Source organism: Phalacrocorax carbo, chromosome 2, assembly GCF_963921805.1.
Source record: "Phalacrocorax carbo chromosome 2, bPhaCar2.1, whole genome shotgun sequence".
Taxonomy (NCBI): Eukaryota; Metazoa; Chordata; class Aves; order Suliformes; family Phalacrocoracidae; genus Phalacrocorax; species Phalacrocorax carbo.
The window spans coordinates 70,287,709-70,308,078 of NC_087514.1; the positions used below are offsets into that span (position 1 = coordinate 70,287,709).

At 37.4% G+C, this 20,370-nt stretch overlaps 1 long non-coding RNA gene across 2 annotated transcripts; it reads right to left on the reverse strand.

Annotated features, from left to right (window-relative positions):
• Nucleotides 1-4,320: 4,320 nt before the first annotated feature.
• LOC135311960 (uncharacterized) lies at nt 4,321-20,115 on the reverse strand. Of its 2 annotated transcripts, none has more exons than XR_010371542.1 (3): nt 19,149-20,115; nt 11,628-11,806; nt 4,321-10,739 (listed from the first exon to the last, which is right to left on the reverse strand). It is a non-coding gene; the product is annotated as an uncharacterized LOC135311960 (long non-coding RNA). The 2 variants fall into 2 exon arrangements; XR_010371541.1 differs by having other exon boundaries at nt 11,628-11,785; nt 19,149-20,114.
• Nucleotides 20,116-20,370: the final 255 nt, after the last annotated feature.

Here is a 20,370-nt window from a genome sequence, read left to right on the forward strand (position 1 = left end):
GCAATCCCAGTTCTTTTACAAAACTATTGTGAAGATAAATTAATTAATCTATGCCAAATTAAGATAAATTAATTTATGCAGTGAGGAATGCCATGGAAAATGCTCATGAGGAAAGTAATAATTCTATATTCAAGAAGGGCTAGAGTTAAGGCTGTGTGAAGAATTGATTTTTCACTTCATTGGCTGACCTGAAAAATTGTGGAAAAAATCAATTTTGGACCAACCTGTAATGATTTTCTCTCATTTTTCTCACGGGAACATAAAGATGGGAAGTGATATATATGTTTTGTCTCAAACAAAATATTTAATTTGTCTAGAAGTGAAATATTTCATTGTCATCTTAATTATTCATGTCTTTTTAACAAATTGCAGGTAGGTATTGTTAAGGAAATCTTCCCTTCAAACTTAATTATTGGACAGTTTATTTTGAAAATAGAGTAGCAAGTGTTAGGGTTGTTTTTGTTTGTTTGTCTGTTTGCTTCTTTGTCTCTTTTTTAATTTGTTTTAAAACGCTCTCCCCCCTTCATTGGTGAAATGCAGTTTATTTCAATGTCTAAGTATTGCTTAGGTGGTAGCACATTCTCCCTCTGAACCACGTCTGATCAATACATCGGTCACTTCAGCATAAATATTTCAATGGCCTTTAGTGACAGGTGCCAATGCTGTGATAAGTTCCCAGTGCCGTGATAGTAAAGCACTTCTATATATTATAAAATAAGGCCAAAATTCTTATTTGCTGGCACACAACAATTGCATAGTAGTCTTGTGTATTACCCTGTGAGGCTGCTGATCAGCCGCGGGCTCTGTCAGAATTTGATGTGTCACACACTTCTAGACAATGCATGTGCTTTCTGTATGGCCTCTATACTGCACCCATTTAGCAGTATGGACAAGCAAAAAGAACTCAGGGTGACTTCAGCCCAGAAAAGTTCAACCGCAGGCTGATGTTACTCTCTCTCACTGGTAAAAGACTCTAGTTTCAGTTAAATACTGTAAATACGATTATAAGTATCCCTTAAACAATGGGTGCACATAACAAAACACTGAATAGCTGCTATTAAATAAGCACTATTTTAAAATTTTGCCAGTGACTATGTAAGGTATACTATCAGAATACATACCAGGGAGATGAAATGAAGCAGCACAGGCAACAGGGTTCAAGAACTCAGAAAATACAGCTGTTTCAAAAAATACTTCTATGTCCTACTGTGGCTTTTTCTGTAGCTGGTTGTTAGGACATTTTTGGGTCTTGTTAGCTCCTTTTCAAATTATGAGCCAGCATCACAGACTTTCAGCTTCTCTGCTTTTTGGTATAAGAGAATTTTTTTCTAATACTTGGAAAAATAGTGGCCTCAGTATGAAGTTCTGCACTGGAAGAAAGGGGACATATTTTAAGGACTTCTATAATAACCTGATTGCACGAGTACTAGTGTTTATACATATCATACATAAAATACATAAACATAAGCTGTTCTTAGAAGTGTGTGTATATGTCACATGTATTCGGTTTTTGTCACCATTCACAGCAGTATTTTGCAGCAGACAAATTTGTACTTGTTTGGATTTTCTCCTCTCCTTTGTAAAGGGGATGCCAGATTTAAATAATTACTCAATACATGCATTTTTTCTTGAGAACTACCTCTTACTCGATATTATTCTCTACCTCATTGGTCAATTAGAGCTCTGATATTTATAGACGTGGATTGGGTTTAACTCACCAACTAGAGGTGAAGGTCTGTGAAAAAGACTAAGTTAAGCACCTCCACTCTTGGCATCCTTGATACACAAGAATCCTCACAAGAAATCGCATTCACTTTGAGTGACAGAATCCGTATGGCTGCACTTTGATCGTTAAGTCTTCCAAGTTGCCACACCTGTTATTCCCATAGCCAGGGCTACACAGTGTCCACTCTTTACCTTCACCAGCCCGCTCCGTCCCCCAATGCCAGAGACAGAATCCTAGTTAGTACCAGTGTGTTGTGTAATCTGTGTGGTCTTCACATCTTGAAGAGCCACAGTTAAACCGCAAGTCCAGACTGTTTTTCTCTTTGCAATTGCTCGTCCACAGAGAGCTCACCTGAGGTGAAATTAATTTCACAATTCTAAATATTTACATTTTAAACTGAATGTAGGCTGCATGTTATAGTCTGAATCAGATTCATGCTGTTTGTTACAGTTCTAGGATATGCATAAGAACAGATGATATCCTCTGTGTAATGATATGGAAGAATTAACGGGAAAAATATATTTCCAATGATAGGGAACACAGTAGTATAGGGAAGAATTCTGACGATTACATTTGCATCAGTATCGACTTGACTTTACTTTCCTTAAGGCCTGTGGAACTGAAGAGGCAGAGAATCACCTGGACTGAGCTCTGACTTTCTTTAGAACAATAAGACTACAGCATAAAAGTTAAGTCATCTGCATTGACATTCACTAAGATGTAATGCAGGGAATTTCCTATATCCATGTATTAATTTATTTATTTTTTTTAGGAGATGAACTGGAGAAATTTCAGAATGAAAAGGTGGTGAAAGAGTTTTTAGAGCAAACTGGTTATATGAAAATAAAACATTACTGGCACAAGCTGGATTAATTAAAGAGTTCAAAAGGAACTTGGTTTTTAAACATGAAAGCCACTGATGTGAACTATCTAATTCTTAGGCTGAACTGACCATTACAAGAAAAGAAGGTGTCAAGGTTGAGACCAGTCCTTAAAAATAACTCCAACAGAGAATGCAGGGATCTTCCAATCATTCTGCAGAAGGGTATGTATGGACATCTGATTTCCATACAGGCAAACTGGCAATCAGCAAAAATGTCCCTCAGCCACAGATTAAGGGATGCTGGATGTGTGAACCAACTCAAATATCTCTGTTGTCTTGTTTATCATTGTCAGAGACAGGATATAGGGCAAAATGGGTAAATGTCCATATGTCTGTTGGGAGGTCATACCTCTGTATCTCTGGTATTAGAACCGATTTGTCTCTGTAAAGCTTTAGACCAACTAAGATGAAAAGGTAAATAATTTCCTCAACTGAACTATGACTTGTTCTGGGGATTCTTTCCAAATCAGTCAGCCATCCTAATGAAGATCAATAATAAGCAATGTTTGATGTCTAATGAAGAAAAGGCATCAAAATATCGATGGGCTAAGAGGAAGTGTTCTCTGCTGATAGTGAAAAATGTTAAAAAAATCCTGAGGACATCCCATAGACCATGTGAATAAAAAGGAGAAAACGAATGTCCTAAAACTTAGAACTGTGCATCTATTCAGCTGATGCACAGAGGAATTGTGATTACTAGGGAGAATATGAAGAATTTGAAACAGGTAAATATATTTAAGTGCTGAAACTGTATCAAAGCACCCCCAACTTTGCAGACCAATGTAATTATTTAATTTCGAAGACTGCAAATAAGTTCTCAGTATAATCAGATTTACAACTAGCTCCACTCTCAAGCCACTAAAAATCACAAGCCAGACATGCTATTTTCAAAACTAGCTAGTTGGGATTTTATGGCTTGCTGAATTGATTCAGAAAACCATACTGTTTAAAGTTCATTTATCCCTAAAGCCATTTAACATTTATGCAATGCTTTTCTACAAAACCAGTCCAGTATTTCATGTGAGTTCCTACAGAGAATGCTAATTGTCTATGAGCTAGCATTTACACAAATAATTATAATAAAAAAAATTAGGTGGTGGTTTACTGAAGGTTATAATGGGATAAGTTGAAAGAACCTCAGAATTGTCTTTAATTGGTTCCAGGAATAGCCATCTTAGCAGACTCACTTCTCTTTATTTGACTCACTGGCTTAAGAGTCTGAAAAACTGACTTGCACTGGCAGGCTGACCTTGACTGTCAATAAAAATAATTTTGGCCTTTTCTTTTGATTACCTTAGACTTTCTTTCCTTTGCAAACACTTCAGATGACAAATGATAGTCAGACTGAGGAACAGACTTAACACTTACCCTGGCACGTGGTCTAACCTGTTCAGAAAACAAATTCTACTTCTAGATCTTTCAGAATCAATGTTTTATTGATTCCTACATTTTTTAAACCATAGAGTCATAAGCTCTTATTTGCACTTAGTGTATATTAGGCTGACTTGTTATCACTTTAGCTGCTTTTCCATTTGAATTTTTAAAAGTTTGGTTCTAGTGGCCTTCATATATGTAACACTAAGTTTTAATTAACATCATATAGTATAAAACCACAATTCTAGTAATATCTGTGCAAGACAACAATAATACATAAATTACATCTTGGACCATGGTAGCATTTTATGTGTATATGTTGAAGAGAAACAGCTGTAGAACTTTTAACATAGCAATGTAACAAAATAGAATTTTTACAGTTTAATGTTTTTCCCAACCTCATTGGAAAAATCCTGGGAGAAGCTGACAAGTAAAAAACACTTGCATGATCTTGTATACTTCCATCTAACAGAGATCTAGAACTTTTGGTAAAAAAAAAAAATTGATAACTTCATTCATCAAGAGCTTTTAAAATTTTTGTTTGGGCCTCACACTGTGTTTTCTTTGAAAAGCTAATTTCAGCATTAATAGGACCTTAAGATGCCATCAAATAAATAAATAAATAAAGAGAACTGTAGTTCTCTTGATGTTTTTCAAGTCTAATCATACTTTAGGGAAGCTTAAGGTTTTTTGCCAAAAAAGACCCCTGTCATGAAGTGTGAGGGCTGAAGGATCACTTGAAACAGGGAAGTAAGTGTCTAAGGTCTATGGAGGAAAGATTTATTGCAGGCAGAAAGTCATGGGATCAGTGTCACTCTTCTAAATCCGTACTCGCTCCAATAGCATTCCTCCTCAAGTTCTCTTCATCCGGGAACACTAAAAAGACTGTCTTGGCTACTTTCAATACCTAGAGGACCACTGAAAAATTATTTTGAAAACTGACCCTACAAGTGGTACACTGGTATTCAAACCTAAATTAAGTTTAATAATACTGTTCACAAGTCTGTTTGCATATGTTTTATATAACTGTGAATAATATTTTCTTATCTTCTATCAGTATCTAAACATCTTTTCTCTTGCATTATGGGCTTTTATATTTCCTTCTCTATGGTTCCAACCTTAATCACAGTTTATGACAAAAAGCTGTTGTTTTTCTTCCTTCTTACGGGTTCTTTTAAAGTTCATTTATCCCCTTCTCCCTTTCCTTGGCATTATACTGGTTTGCGTGCAAACTCACCACATAATATGGTTGTCCTCTTGTGCAGTCCTCCCCATTCAACCAAATCAAACCTAAGCCCCCCTTTTAACCCTGCTGTCTCCCTCCTTTGCTCTACAGCAATGTTAACTCCCAGTACCTGCAGTATAGTTGAAAGGAAGTACATGAAGGCTACAACTTTTATAGGAAAAGGCTTACTCTAGATTATACACTTGCTAAAAAAGAAAGCCTTCAGTCTCTAGAAACTAAATTACTCCAAAATCGCAGTAGCAATTTTCCCCCCACCCATGCTCTTGCACAATTACCAACCATATCCAACATGAAAGGGTGGGTGGGGTTAGAACTGATTATTGCAAAATTCCCATGAAAAAAAATTCATATGAAAGTACCCAGTCTTGAAGCAGCAGATGAAAAGTATTCATTCCGGATAGGTCCTTCAGGTTTTTTTCTTGTTTTGTTTTGTTTTGGTTTTTTTTCTCCTTAAATTGCCCTTGTGGTCGCAGCTTGGAACTTGTGTTAAAAAACTGAGAACTTAACTTTTGCAGCTTCATTTTTACATTACAGGAGCAGATATTGTTATAAACACAGTTGCCCTCTAACTGAGGGGTTACTGAGCCCAGTAAAAAAAGTGCAGCGAGTACAGAGACACAATAAATTCCAAATGCATTACTTCTTTCCTTCTCGCTTCCAAATACAAAACATTCAGCTGCATCGGATTCTTTGATTTTTGATAACAGGGCTCGGTTTCTAAATGTAATGTGCCCCAGGTTACTTTGTAAATTTTCTTGGCCTGTGATCAGGAGCACACCTGACAGATGCAGACTACCTCTCCTGTCACCTTCATGTAATCCTTCATGTTTTGTATCAAAGAATTCCTCCAGCAGTTGAAAGCAAATTTATCCTCAAAGGTATTTATGACAAATACAATAATTCATTTTAATGCAAGGACTGTTTAATCCACCAACCTATTAAGTACAGTATACCTCCAGCAAACAACCATTACGTCTCATTACCATATTGCACTTAAAAATACAATTAATCCTTTAATAGGAATCTAAAATACATAGTTTCCTCTATGCAGCACCTCTGCCGATAGTAATCTGCAGAAAGTGGTATCCAAAAGTTAATTAAGAGCAAAGTGTTCTTACATAGTAGGCTTCCTGTTCAGACACACAATGGCTTGATGTTATTGGTGCTTTCCCTGATTAAAAGGATTTACAATACATAGTTTTGGGGAAGAAGCTCTATAATTGCTGCTAATTGCCTTCATTTTTTGACGGTTGGATATATTTCACATGGATCTTGTTTAACTGTGCTAGATATTTTCCAAGCATATATATTAAACTTTTCCTTTTATTAATTTAGAAACTAACTACAAGTTTCTTTTCTTCCTTACTGATTACTCCCCAAACTATTTTGGTAAAGTGTTTTTCCATAACCAATGATAATTATACTTAAATAGAGAATAAAAATAGCTTTTTGATTAAATCTGCAGGCTTATGGCTCTGAAAATATGGTCTCTCTTCTCATTTGCACAAATGATTTGCTGTGTCATTGAGCAAGCCAGGGAAGATCACAGCTGCTTTTCTCCTTGCCTTTCATTGGAGATAGTTTTCTTTTTAAAACATCTTTTTCTGTCTGCCTAGTTAGAGCTAATCAAGAATAATGACAAAAATGTTGTTAGAAAATTAATATTGCAAATAATACAAATATTGAAGCAATCACATGACTTATTACAAATTCTTTGTAGGATATTTTGTTTTCTTGAAGTATCTTCAGTCAACATATTCTACCTTCTTGAAGTAGACAGCACCATTTTGTCCCAGCTCAGTTTCCATTTACAGCTGAGCTGCCTCACACTTTTTGTCTGTGGTTTTGACTGGAGTAGAGCGAATATAACAGTTGATACTGAAGAAATTGTTTGTGGGGTGTCCTAAAAGATAAATTTACATACTGGAAGACCTACCTTTTAACCATCACTCTCCCTGATTTGAAGCAGGAACCTAAACTGATGTTTTTCTCATACAAGTAGAGTATACTACTCAGCAAATAAACGGCTATTGAAGATTAAGTTCTCTATTGCTGAAGTTGTTTTACCATGAACATAATGAGCACATGGCGTCAGGACTTGCTGGTTTTATATATGTCCTCCTCTGGGAACAAAGTCACCAGCAATATGAGTCTCAAAGGCTTCAGTTGCATAGGAGGGCTACACTAATAAGTAACTCTGTGGTGTCTTGAACTTAGTAGTTGGATTTCAAAATCCCATAGCCTGAAGCAGTTTTGTCAATTATGATAGATGACTCTAGGACTATATTACCAAGCCGTGCACCACAATAGGAAAGGACCTGTGGTATGAAACAATTAGTGCCCGGAACCCAGGGTCCATGTTATATAGATGTTCTTGGGAGGGGAGGGATACTTCAGACAGTCTGTAGTCTGTCTCCTGGACTGGACACCTATTGGTAGCTGGAGGATATTAGGTGTGTTCTTGGAGTGAATATTCCAAACTGGTTTCATTTGAAATAAGTCCAGTTTGTGTGCTCTGAGCCTGCTTTGTGCAATAAGGGGTGGCAGCAGAGACATTGACTCTAAAGCATATTTTGGACCCTATCAAGAAAAAGCGAAAATGTGCTTAATTTCAATGCACACTTTTTCTTCCGTTGTTATTTTCCTAGCAAAATTCTATAATGCCTTCAGGTTACTTAATCTCTGCTGTCTGTAATACAAAAAGAAATAGCAAAACATGCACAACCTTATCAATTAATGTTCCTAGTAATCTTGAGAATCCAAGGTAGATGGTACTGTAAAAAGGTTATTTCTGCTGTCTATGATTCATAACATCACAGTACTCATCGGGCTTTGTTTTTGCTGCTTTTGAGCCTGAGAAGCCAGCAACATTCAAATGAATTACTTTCTATAAGAACACATCATTTATTGTGAAAACAGTCTGTTAGCAGCAAACATCCTAAACTCTGAAAGTTTTTATGGTAAGAACCAGGTCTATATGAAACGTGCGTGGCTGGTTGGTTTAGCTTTTATGTTTTAAAAAGCTGCTCTGAAAACCTTCAATATTTGGCAAGATCTTCCACCATTTACCAGTTTTCAAGACACGTTTATTAAAACATGTTTTCACCTGCTTTGTCAATGCTTTTCATTTTTTAACGCGCATATTACATCTTTGCAGAGACATAGCTTGTACAATTAATTTTAATTCCTTTTCTAAAATGATCAGGAAGTAAAACTTAGAATTTCAAAATGTGTCAAACAGATGTGTTTAAGTACAGATTTTAACACATGATTAGTAGCTGATTTCCACCATTTTCACAGAATATGAGGGGATATATATCCAAAACAGTGAGTTGTAGATTCTAGCTGAAGTGAATCTTATTTAACTAAGAATTGGCATAAACATGCTTTGTAGTCCTATACTTTTTTTTTTTATCCTCAACATTAAAAACTCCTCATGTTTAACAAATTTGTTTCCACCTATGCAATGTAATAATACTACTCCACTTTTGATTTTGTATAAGGAACACACAGTTACTGATTTAAATGAACATGTTCATGCTAGTTAAGGTATTCAGTTTGATTTCAGTCGTTCCAGCTGAGCTATCTGAGTGAGAATATTTTTCATAAAGGTGTTGATGTGGGAGGTTTTCCCTTTAGCAACTTTACATACAAATGAGACACGTGTGTCTGATGAAAAAATAATAAAAATATAAAGAATTAACCTTATAAATTATTTTGGAACTAAAAATCTCAGGCAGTTATTGTTAAGTATGGATCTATACTATCCAGTAGAAATCACTGACAGGCAAAATATCTATACTCTTCATTAGTTTGTAGTGGAGAAAAAATACTAAAGGAAGAAATGTACAACTTAATAACTTCTTCATAATTATGAACGGTAAAATACAAGTATTTGTAAATGTTGTCATTAAAATCACTAATCCTGCAGACTTCATTTGAACTAGTCTTGTATGTTACATGTATTTTTATATATTTTATTGTATTTTCAATTTTATTTAACTCCTTAATTCATTTAAGTCCTTGTGATTTGACTCATACCTGAAATTTACCTTCAGTGTAAAAATATAAGGGAAGGAATAAGATCAGACTCAGGGACTGTCATGCCCTGTGGTAGCATTAACACTGTGTTTGGGAGAGACGGCTTGTTGATTTCTTCATGTGAAGCTCCCTTTCAATCTAAGGGGTTGCATATTCATTCCCCTACCACAGTATTAAGTGAGATTTGTAGTCTCAAATTCATAAACAATAATGCAGGATACATAGATGATTTTCTCTCTTTTTTCCTGACACAAAAGGAAATACGTACAATGAAAAGGGAAAGGGCATAATTTCTCTATTTTTGGTTGTGAAGAAGTAGGGCTAAAAACCATTTGTAAGATTAAAAGTGTTGTTTCATAATCATATTTGGCCTGAGGTGCTCTTAAAAAGTATCCTAAAATGAGTCACAGAGACATCTAAACTTGCCATTTACCAGCGGATAATCAAGTAGAGTTTGTTTTAAATATGGCTGCATAACTTCTACTTATTTTTAGGTTATTTTATAGTGCTTTGAAACCATGTCAGATGAGTCTGGTGGTGAGAAGGAAGAGATGTGATTCATACATTTCTCAGTCAAAACTGAGATTTTTCCCCCCATAAGTCTGCATAACAAGTGTTTAGAATGATCCAGAACAAGAAGAAGCAGTAAAAGCATTTCACTGTGGGAAGTCTGCTGTATAGGACCCAAGCTCTACAGTGATATTGCAGTATAGTAAGGCTTACAAATGCACAAAGACTTGCCTTTTGGAGTGGATTTATCTTGGTGTGTGTTGGTGGTGAAGGTCCAGGAGTTAATTCATGTCCAGATACTGATATTGACAGAAAGTCCCAAAATAAAAGAGAAAAATTCTTCCTCAATTCAATTCTTTAGAAAGAACAGTGTCATCCTTGTATCATTGTATTGGGTTTACATGGCAAGGTTTTGGTGGCGGGGGGGCTACAGCAGTGGCTTTTGTGAGGAGCTGCTAAAGCTACCCCTATGTTGCATAAAGCCTATACTGGCCAGCTCCAAGGTGGACCCACCGATGGCCAAGGCTGACCCCCTCAGCAACAGTGGTAGGGCCTCTGAGATAGCACACTTAAGAAGGGGGAACAAAAAAACCTGCACAACTGCAGCCAGAGAGAGGAACAACTCTGCAGACACCAAGGTCAGTAAAGGAGGAGGGGGAGGAGGTTCTCCACGAGCTGGAGCAGAAATTCCCCTGTAGCCCTTGGTGAAGACCATGGTGAGGCAGGCTGTCACCCTGCAGCCCATGGAGGTTAACAGTGGAGCAGATATCCACCTGCAGCCCATGGAGAACTCCACGCTGGAGCAGGTAAATGCCTGAAGGAGGCTGTGACCCCATGGGAAGTCGGTGCTGGAGCAGGTTTGCTGGCAGGACCTGTGACTCTACTGGGGACCCAGGCTGGAGCAGTCTTTTCCTGAAGGACTGCATCCCATGCTGGAGCAGTTAGTGAAGAACTGTAACCTGTGGGAACAACCTATGTTGGAGAAGTTTGTCAAGGACACTGGAGCAGAGGAAGAGTGTGAGAAGTCATCTCTCTGAAGAGGAAGGAGCAGCGGAGACAAGCTGTGATGAACTGACCACAACCCCCATTCCCTGTCCCCCTTCACCACTGCAGGGGAGGAGGTAGAGAAAATCAGGAGTAAAGTTAAGCCTGGGAAGAAGGGAGGGGTAGGGGAAAGTGTTTTAAGACTTGGTTTTATTTCTCATTACCCTACTCCGATCTGATTGGTAATAAATTAAGCTAATTTCCCCATGTCGAGTAGAGGTGAGGGTAGAACAGAGTAGAGGGAGAGGATAACCTCTCTCAATCTGCTGGCCATGCTCCTTTTAATGCACCCCACGATACCGTTGGCCTTCTTGGCCACAAGGGCACAGTGCTGGCTCATTGTCACCCTGCTGCCTACCAGTACTCCCAGGTCCTTCTCAGCAGAGCTGCTTTCCAGCAGGTCAACCCCCAACCAAACCCGTTCAGGTGCTTGGGGTTGTTCCTCCCCAGGTGCAGGACCCTACACTTGCTTTTGTTGAATTTCATGAGGTTCCCTTTGTCCCAGCTCTCCAGCCTGTCCAGGTCTCGCTGGATGGCAGCACAGCTTTCTGGTGTATCAGCGACTCCTCCCAGATTTATATTATCAGCAAACTTGCTGAGGGTGCACTCTATCCCATCATCCAGGTCATCAACGAATATGTTGAACAGGACTGGACCTAGCACAGACCCCTGGGGAACACCGCTAGTGACAGGCCTCCATCCAGACTCTGCACCATCGATCATGACCCTCTGAGCTCTGCCATTCAGCCAGTTCTCAATCCACCTCACTGCCCACTCATCTAACCCACACTTCCTGAGCTTACCTATGAGGAGGCTATGGGAGACACTGCCGAACGCCTTACTGAAGTCGAGGTAAACAGCATCCACTGCTCTCCCTTCATCCACCCAGGCAGTCACGCCATCATAGAAGGCTGTCAGGTTGGTCACGCATGATCTCCCCTTGGTGAATCGAAGTCAAAGACTGTAGGAACAAGGGAATATTCTGTAAAGATTCAGAGGCAGTCTTGTTTGGTGAGGAGTATAGCATATGAGACAGAAGAAGAAATGATAAAATCTCTGGGTCATGGAACTTGTTCCAAAGCACTTTGTCACAAAAACAAGGAAATTAACAATGGAAGTTTGGGGCAAGCCAGATCGGTCTCATTGGATACTGAAGTGGTGAAGAGCAGCAGTACTTAGACAAAGGTAATTTTCCTGTTTAAATGGAAAGAGGTCTGACAGAGACAATACTGCTGTTCACCCAGATATTCCCCATTATGATTTTTTTAGTTCATTGTTCTAAGTATAGGGTTTTGCATTTGCCCTTATTGGTTTACATGTGGCTTTTTTCCTCCTACTCGACAAGATCATTTCAAATTCTAATCCTGTCCTCCAATGTCTTTGCATCTGTCCCAGTTCAGTGTCATCTGTAGATTTAATAGGCTTACTCTCTGTGCTATCATCCAACATTGTAATGAAAATATTGAATCATATTAAATTAAAGACAGGCTCCTGAAGAGCCCAATTTGATAAATCTCTCCAGTTTGACAGTGAGCCACTGATAATTATTCTCTGTGTGGTTTTCCAACCAGTTATACTCAACAAACAGCAGTAACATCCAGTTTATATTTCCATGGCTTACTTACAAAAATGTCATGTGCAACAATGTCAAAAGCCTTACTAAAGTCACTATCTGTGACATACTTCCCCTCATCCACAAGTCCTGTTAACTTTTCATACAAAGAAATTAGATTAGTTTGACATGATTTGCTCTTAATGAAACTGTGTAGGCTGCTTCTCATTCCAATTTTTAAGGCACGTAGAAGTGTTTTATTATTCCTTCTTGCTGTTTTCCAGAAGTCAGAGTTTTACATCACCTTTGTTTATTTAATTTTGACAAGTTTGCTGACAAAGTTTATGTTAATATGGCTGAGAATAAGGCTTGCCTTCCTCCAGTGCTACTCAAAATAGAAATAATACCTTTATCCAGAAGACATTTCTCATGCACATTTGTAGATCTGTCTATGCTGGTTTTGTTGGCATCCAGCTAATTTTCTTCATAGTACCTAGTACAGGGCTGTGTTTTGGATTTGTGCTGGAAACAGTGTTGACAATGCAGGGATGTGTTTGTTACTGCTGAGCAGGGCTTACACAGGGTCAAAGCTTTTCTGCTCCTCACCCACCCCACCAGCGAGCAGGCTGGGGGGGCACAAGAAGCTGGGAGGGGGCACAGCTGGAACAGCTGACCCCAACTCACCAAAGGGATATTCCATACCATATGATGTCATGCTTAGCATGAAAATCTGAGTTTCGAGTGATGGCATTTGTCTTCCCAAGTAACTGTTGCATGTACTGGAACCCTGCTTTCCTGGAGATGGCTGAACACCTGCCTGCCCATGGGAAGTTCTGAATGAATTCCTTGGTTTGATTTGCTTGTGTGCCCGGCTTGTGCTGTACCTGTTAAACTGTCTTTATCTCAACCCATGAATTTCCCAATTTTACCCTTCTGATTCTCTCCCCCACCCCACTGGCAGGGGAGTGAGTGAGCGGCTGTGTGGGGCTTAGTTGCCAGCTGGGATTAAACCAGTGTCCTCTCACTATTTTCACATTTCCCACCATCTAGTTCCTTCTCTATTTTGTCTTTCTGAAAGTTCAAGGTTATCAGAATGAAAGCATATTTCTCTGTCCACCTTGCAAAAGTTCTTGGATGCTTTTGATGATTTTCACACCCTTTATTTTCACAGATGGGACCATTATCAGAGCAAAAAGAAAGCTATGTCCCTCCTTGCTTTTCTAGGTTGTTAGGTTTTTTTTTTCCCTCTTTCGTCCAGAAAACAGATGCTTTGGACAGGTTGGTGTGTTTCAGTTCAAACAGTTTTTTTTGTTTGTCTTATGTGGGGACAAGATGGTTTATAGGACAGAATCAATATTACCACTAGAGCAAAATGTGTAAATTGCACAGTCCTTTCCTCTCAACTTGTGTGACGTTAGAATCCATTATCTGTACTGGGTTTTCAACAGCTCGCTTAAGTGGTCCCACTAAAGAGCAAAAGAGTAGTAACCTCTCTCCCCTGGAACCTTTGAAAGACATTAATTTACCAGTAGTCGGTATTAGTTATCTAGAGAAAAATAGATGGTGTACATAGCTATGAAACTTGTATGACTATGTTTTAGCTTTGTTTTTCTCATGCTGCTAAAATATCTGATTCCTGGCAAGGGCAACTACAGTTTTGGAAACAGGCTATTGCAAAGGAGACACAGTCTATGTCCTGTTATAAAACTCACCTTCTCTTCTTGCTTGATTTATTTCAGAAAGCAAAAATTGGAATTCTGGAAAATTATAGTTGAAATTAACATTGATATTAATAAATATTAACATATTCTATTGTACAGAGAATAGAAACAATTGCAACATGTGCTTAAAGTACTTAGTAGGTATTTTGCCAAAAAGACTACTGAAGACAGAAGCAGGAAATTGGTTTTCTTAATATTGGTGGAGGCTGCACAATTTAGAGTATACACGTGGTGAACAATGATCAAGTTAAGAGAGAGATATAAATCACCTCCCAATCATCTTAGCAGCTGTATCAAAGTTTCAGTGATGTTTAAACAACAATATTTCAACTTGCAGTTGAAAGTTAAGTGTATGGGATAGTTAAGTTTATGCATTTGGACATTCAGGCAGGTATGTGTCAGAAACATAAATGTTCCCCCCCCTCCAAATATTGGATCATGACTAATCCTGTGACCACTTGCAAATAGTCGTTTATACTGAGAGTAGTGCATACCACTGGGAAATGTGGTAACATAGCCTAGCATACATCTAACTTTGCCTTCTGAAGTAGGCGGAATGACATAAGAAAATTTATTTCTTACAGCATAACATACAAAAAGCTTACAAACTGTAAGATGTATTTTTCCCAGGAAATCTGTGCATATGAAATACACAGTCCAATTCAAGACAAATAAATTTATGTTGCTTATTCATAGGCACGCTGCCATTGTATACATCATAGTAACATGATAATAGTATGAAAATGTAATTTTATTGTGATAATTTTACTATTAATTCTTAAAAACTTGTTTTGTTTTCAGATCTGCTAGGCTGTGTGTAATCCATTCATGTTTCTACGTGTTGATATTCTAATTACCAGAAGCTGCACATTAAGAGACTTACATTGTACAAAGACAATATGTTATTACGTTGTCATATTAGTGCAGGCTGAACTATTAACTGAGATGCCAAAAGATACCTTTGCTCATGTTATCTCACATTCAGTTATGAATACTTTAAACAAGCAGCTACAAGTTTTGTTCGCTTCACCTTCCATGTCTTCCCCCAAAATGTGAAAAATACCCAATAAAAGTATCCAGATTTATCCCAAATCTCCCTCTATTCAGACAACAAATGAATAAATAAATTTAAAAAAACCAAAACCCCTCTCCCCCTCAGAACCAACAACAGTCAACAACAAAGAAACAAACACAAGTTTACAACCTTCAAGAAATAAAAAATTCCAACACTATAGTCAATGAACGATAAGAATAATTTTTAAAGCTACTGTTACAGGTATATTGCATTTTCTTATATGACAGTATCCATTCACTGTTTCTTCCATTTTGGAAATTCTGATGATATTGGTGCTGCTTTCTGGGAATAGGAATGGCTGGAGATTATGGCCATCTCTATATTAACAAATATTCATCATTAAACTCACATCAGATATAAGGTTTCTTGTGAAGGTGTAAATATTTTTGATATATTTTGGTTCATGGCCATGGAGAACTCTGCCTGGAGTCTGCAGTCAGTGTGAGCATTATCAGTAGTTTTCATGGATGACAATATTATTAAAGCCCATCAATCTCCGTTGCAGCTGGCTAACTTAACTGGAACTCCTGACTCTTCTCAGTCATCAGCTACATCTGTATTGGCTCCAAAAAAAGGAGCCAATAAGAGATACATCTAAACAGAGAAACTGGTGAGACTTTGGAGACCATAACACTACTCATCTGTTTCCATTTAGTTTTAACTTTCAACAAAGAGTGGCATGTCAACATAAAATAATTTCAAGTAGCTCTCTGAATTGCTAGTGGTTATGCACTCACTAGCACTTATTCTTTGCCCATTTCTGAAGGCAAGTCTCAGTAGCTATACTCACTCCTTATGTAAATAGTGTCTTTATTGTGCATTGGCAGAGCATATATTTTTTTACAAAAAAGGTATGAACTGTCAGCAGCACAGGAATACATGATGGGCATCAGAAACAATAGTTCTCAAACCAGAATCTCATGTCTGTGCAAACACAAAAAATAGTAGTTCTCCCTAAGGAGAAATCATGGAATGCACCAGAGCTATAGCATTAAGCAACAGTTAAGAAGCTTCCTAAACTTTATTATTGTTTCTGTGGACGCATGCTCCACAGCAACCTGTAGAACTCAGAAGAAAAATACCTACGGTGGTATCGACAACTGGAGTTCAATAAATTCCGTTGTCAAACTGAATCATCATCCCTTGTGCTGGGCCCAGAAACTGACAAAAACAGCTCTGTGTAAGCACAGATGCATATAATGCCCGGATATTGATGCTGTTTATAAATACCGCATAACAGTGTAGGATTTTTTGTTTATTTACTTGAAAGCAGACCAAACAGTTGAAGAGCCTGAAAGGGAGAAAATATATATATATATATATATATATATATATATAAAAGCAGTGAAAACCAAATTGCTTCCATAACATACTACAGATTTCTCGATCCAAAATTAGGTTTGTGCCAGGACACATTACACCTTACTATGGTGACAGAGCCAATGTCACATCAAACTGCCTCAGCAGAGCACAAATGGTTCTTCACAGTAGAATGGCAAATACTGCCTAGTTGCAATTACAATCTTCACAGGATCTTGTGAACATCATAAAACTCAATGTTCCTGTAGAAATTCTTTGCCCCAAAATAACGAAGAATATTCTGTGACCTTTTTATGACTTTAGGAAAGGAATAGGCAGGCTATATTGATAGATTTAAGACCATGTTGGAGACCTCTCAGGACCTTGTATTTCAGATTAAGGTGCTCTTACAAATGAAGTGAAAGTATTTATCTGCACAGATATCAGATTCATGTAACGGCACATAAATCTTTTTATTTTAACTGTAGTGGTGGAAAATCTGAGTACCTTTGAAACAGTAAATGAAATGTATCAGAGTACTATGTGCATGTACTGAGGGAGAAATGAGCGCTGTTTTTTAAGGTCCTGCTTCAAAAGGCAATGACTCTTGGTGACTTAAAATTTGAATGCCTTGAAGCCAGTTGTCTGTTCCTCTAGAAAGGAGCAGGAATATAATCCTTATGTTCCAATATTTTGTGCTCAGAAGAATACTCATCCAGGAAGTTAAATGAGCATCACAAAATAGTTCAGGCCAGTCACTTAGGCAGTTTATGATCAAGCAATTTCAGTAAAAGAAAACAGAAGATGTCTACATTTATTTAGCTCCTTATATGCATGCCTAGAATTGGTGTATTAATCATTACATTTCGTAACTGCAATATATTGGTGAGGATATATTTTTTCAGAGGCATGTATTATATTCTTTTTTTTTAGCTCTGAATTAATATTTGCCAAAGGAAGAAAATGACCACAACTTTAAAGCATATTTTATCTCTCCTATAATTTTTATTGTAGTTTATTTGAGGTTTTCAAAACACCATGGCAGTAGGTGTTTCTACAGACACTTGTGGGCCAGTGGTCCCTCAACTTAGAAGAATCCTAAGGCTTTGGAGGCAACCAGTCAGCTGTAAAAGAAGTATTACTATTTGAAAAACAATGGGAAGTTTAATTGGAATTTTTTATATAGCAAAAGATCTTAGACTATGAAAATAAAAATTGTTGCTATCGTTACTAGTATTATTACTGCTGAAATAATCAATGAGAAAATATAATGGTTTTGTGTAGTAGGTATTTAAAACTCTGAACTTAGTCTCTGTTTACTCCATTTTATTCTGGCACACTGTTATTTTATCCCATAAAATTATTCTGGAAATATGTGTTGCAGAAAATGAGATAAACAATGCATAAATGAAAAGGTAAAATATTGCTTTGAGATTCCTAAGGCGGCCGTTCAATATTAGAAAGAGAAAGTATGTATTAGAGGTAGGCCCTTTTTTTTTTTTATTTCAGACTTTTATGCTACTGTTTTTTAAGGTGGGAGTGGAAACAGAGGAAGTTAGGATAAAGAGAAAATATTATTGAATGTAGAAAATAAGTGAGCTTGAAAGGGTTGTGGAAATCAGTAGCATACAAAATACACCTAAGAAATACTGTGCCCCCTCAGGATTCATTTTCTGTGGCCTGAAAATCCACACCTGGGACCAGAATTTCATATATCTCAGCCCAGCTAAAACAGATTTTTTGACCTGCTGTTTTTGAAAATGAGACCTCAGACAAGATGCTGGTTGTTAATCACTGTCCTTACCCTTGGAATATTGAATAAAAGGCAATGGAGGGAGGAGTAGGAGGGAGAGAGAGGGGAAGGAAGAAATGGAGAACACCTGTGCATTCTAGTCTAAAAAAAAAAGAAAACATTATTTAATAGATTTCTCACAACAAGTACTGGAAACAGCAATGCAATTGATTTACTCTAGCAAATGAACCTTATTTTAGTTGAAAACAAACAACACAGGGAATCTAAAATATGTGTGTATTTCATATAAGAAAAAATAAACAACAATCCTAGTTCCCACATAGTTCAATGATCTATGTTTTAGCATTGACTTTACAAAGTCAAAAACCAGAATGTCCACAAATAACAAATTAAGGTTCCTTCTTGAATCCTAGATGCAATTAGTTTTACAAGAAAAAATGTTGAGTGACTAATATTTTCATGTGCAAAAATGAAAAGTATTTTTCTTTAATTTGTTTTCAAAATAGATTGCTTTTGTAGCGTATATACATAAGTTATACTTAAAAAAAAAATCCCTTAAGGTTCATTTACAAAAAAATACCTTTTTCCAAATTATTTCCAAATTCTAAATTCAGAAATAAAAAATGAAAGAAATCCATCATGATATTGTACTAGAAAAGAAGAAGATACACAGAAAGTTCAAGAACATAAATCAACCACTGTATCCTAATATTTGCTAGCTATTTTGATGCATTAAATAACCTCATTCTATCTGGGCTGGCCAGGTAAACCTGTTCTCCCACAGAACTTGCTCAAGATCAACACAGGGGAGAACTGATGATGTAATATAATTTAACAAGAAATGAACAAAAATGAACAAAAAACCAACAGACATAATGAGTCACGTATAATTTTAGTCAGGAGTTCAGAAAAATTTTTACCCACCTTCAGTAATTCATGAACTTTTTATAACAGACCTGTTGGTCTGTTTGCTACCAAATTTCCAGTGTTTCTGTAGCTGCTGTACCAAAGTTGTAAATAGAAATTTAAAATGCAGATTTTATCCATAATGTGTCATGCTTTCTTTCCTTTCTAGAAGACCCCCCATAAAAAGGTCTGTGCTCATCAGAAGGTGTACTTTGAGCTTAGGCAGCAGCAACAGCTCTAGGCTTCGCTCTTGTTTGACTTCTTTTAATATAGGATCAAATCTTAAGGGGACTCTAAATTTGTTATAATCCTTCATAGACAGTGTTGCTGTGTATGGTAGTTTTGTTGTGGGTTTTCATCAACATTGCAGTGCACAGAAGAAGAAAGAATTTCAGTTGCAGCATGACAGACATTAAAATATTTGCACAAATGGTAGCATTTAGGGAGTAAGAAAAACCAAAGTTAATGTCATATTACATACTGATCCATTGAGATCACAGAAGGGTACAAAGGAAAAGAAAAAAAAACATTGAGCACGTCTACCTTTTCAAGGGACAAGCTGCCCTTTGAAGTACCACCACTTACACTGTTCTCTGAACTGCATAACTCTCTAACTGCAAGTTCGTTCACCTCTGAAGGCAAACTGTAACAGTCAAAGTTCTTCGGCAAAAAAGAGAGAAAAGAAAATTTAAAGGATATGCTTAATGTTTAGCTAGAAATAGAGAAGCAGAAATCATTTTAGTACCAGTTCTTCTATATTCTGGATGGGAGACAATCACCCAATCTACCTAAGTTCCTCATCTTCAAGTAGCTGTTCCTTGAGTAGACATTAACTTTTTGGTTTGAATCAGCAAAGTGCTTTTGAGAAAAGTTTCCCGGTCCTTCCCAGCTAACATGTATTGATTCAGATCCCATAGCCATCTCAGAATATACAACCTGGTTTGCTTTCAGATGCAAAAAAAAAAAAACCACCAGGAAAATTTACCCTGTGAACACCCCAAACGCACTCCAGCTGCCATTGGGAGTTCAGTCCATGGCAACAAACTAGAGCTAGTCTGACGTAAACCCCTCCAAAATGTGCATGGTGTGGACACTGGCTTTCATGAGCCCTACAGGCCTCATCCCATTGTGGTGTACCTCTCCCAGATGTAGTACACGCAGTCTCCTTCTTTCTCCCTCTTTCTCTTGCACGAGCTCCAGCTACAATCCTAGGTAATCAAGTGACATTCATGTCCAACTC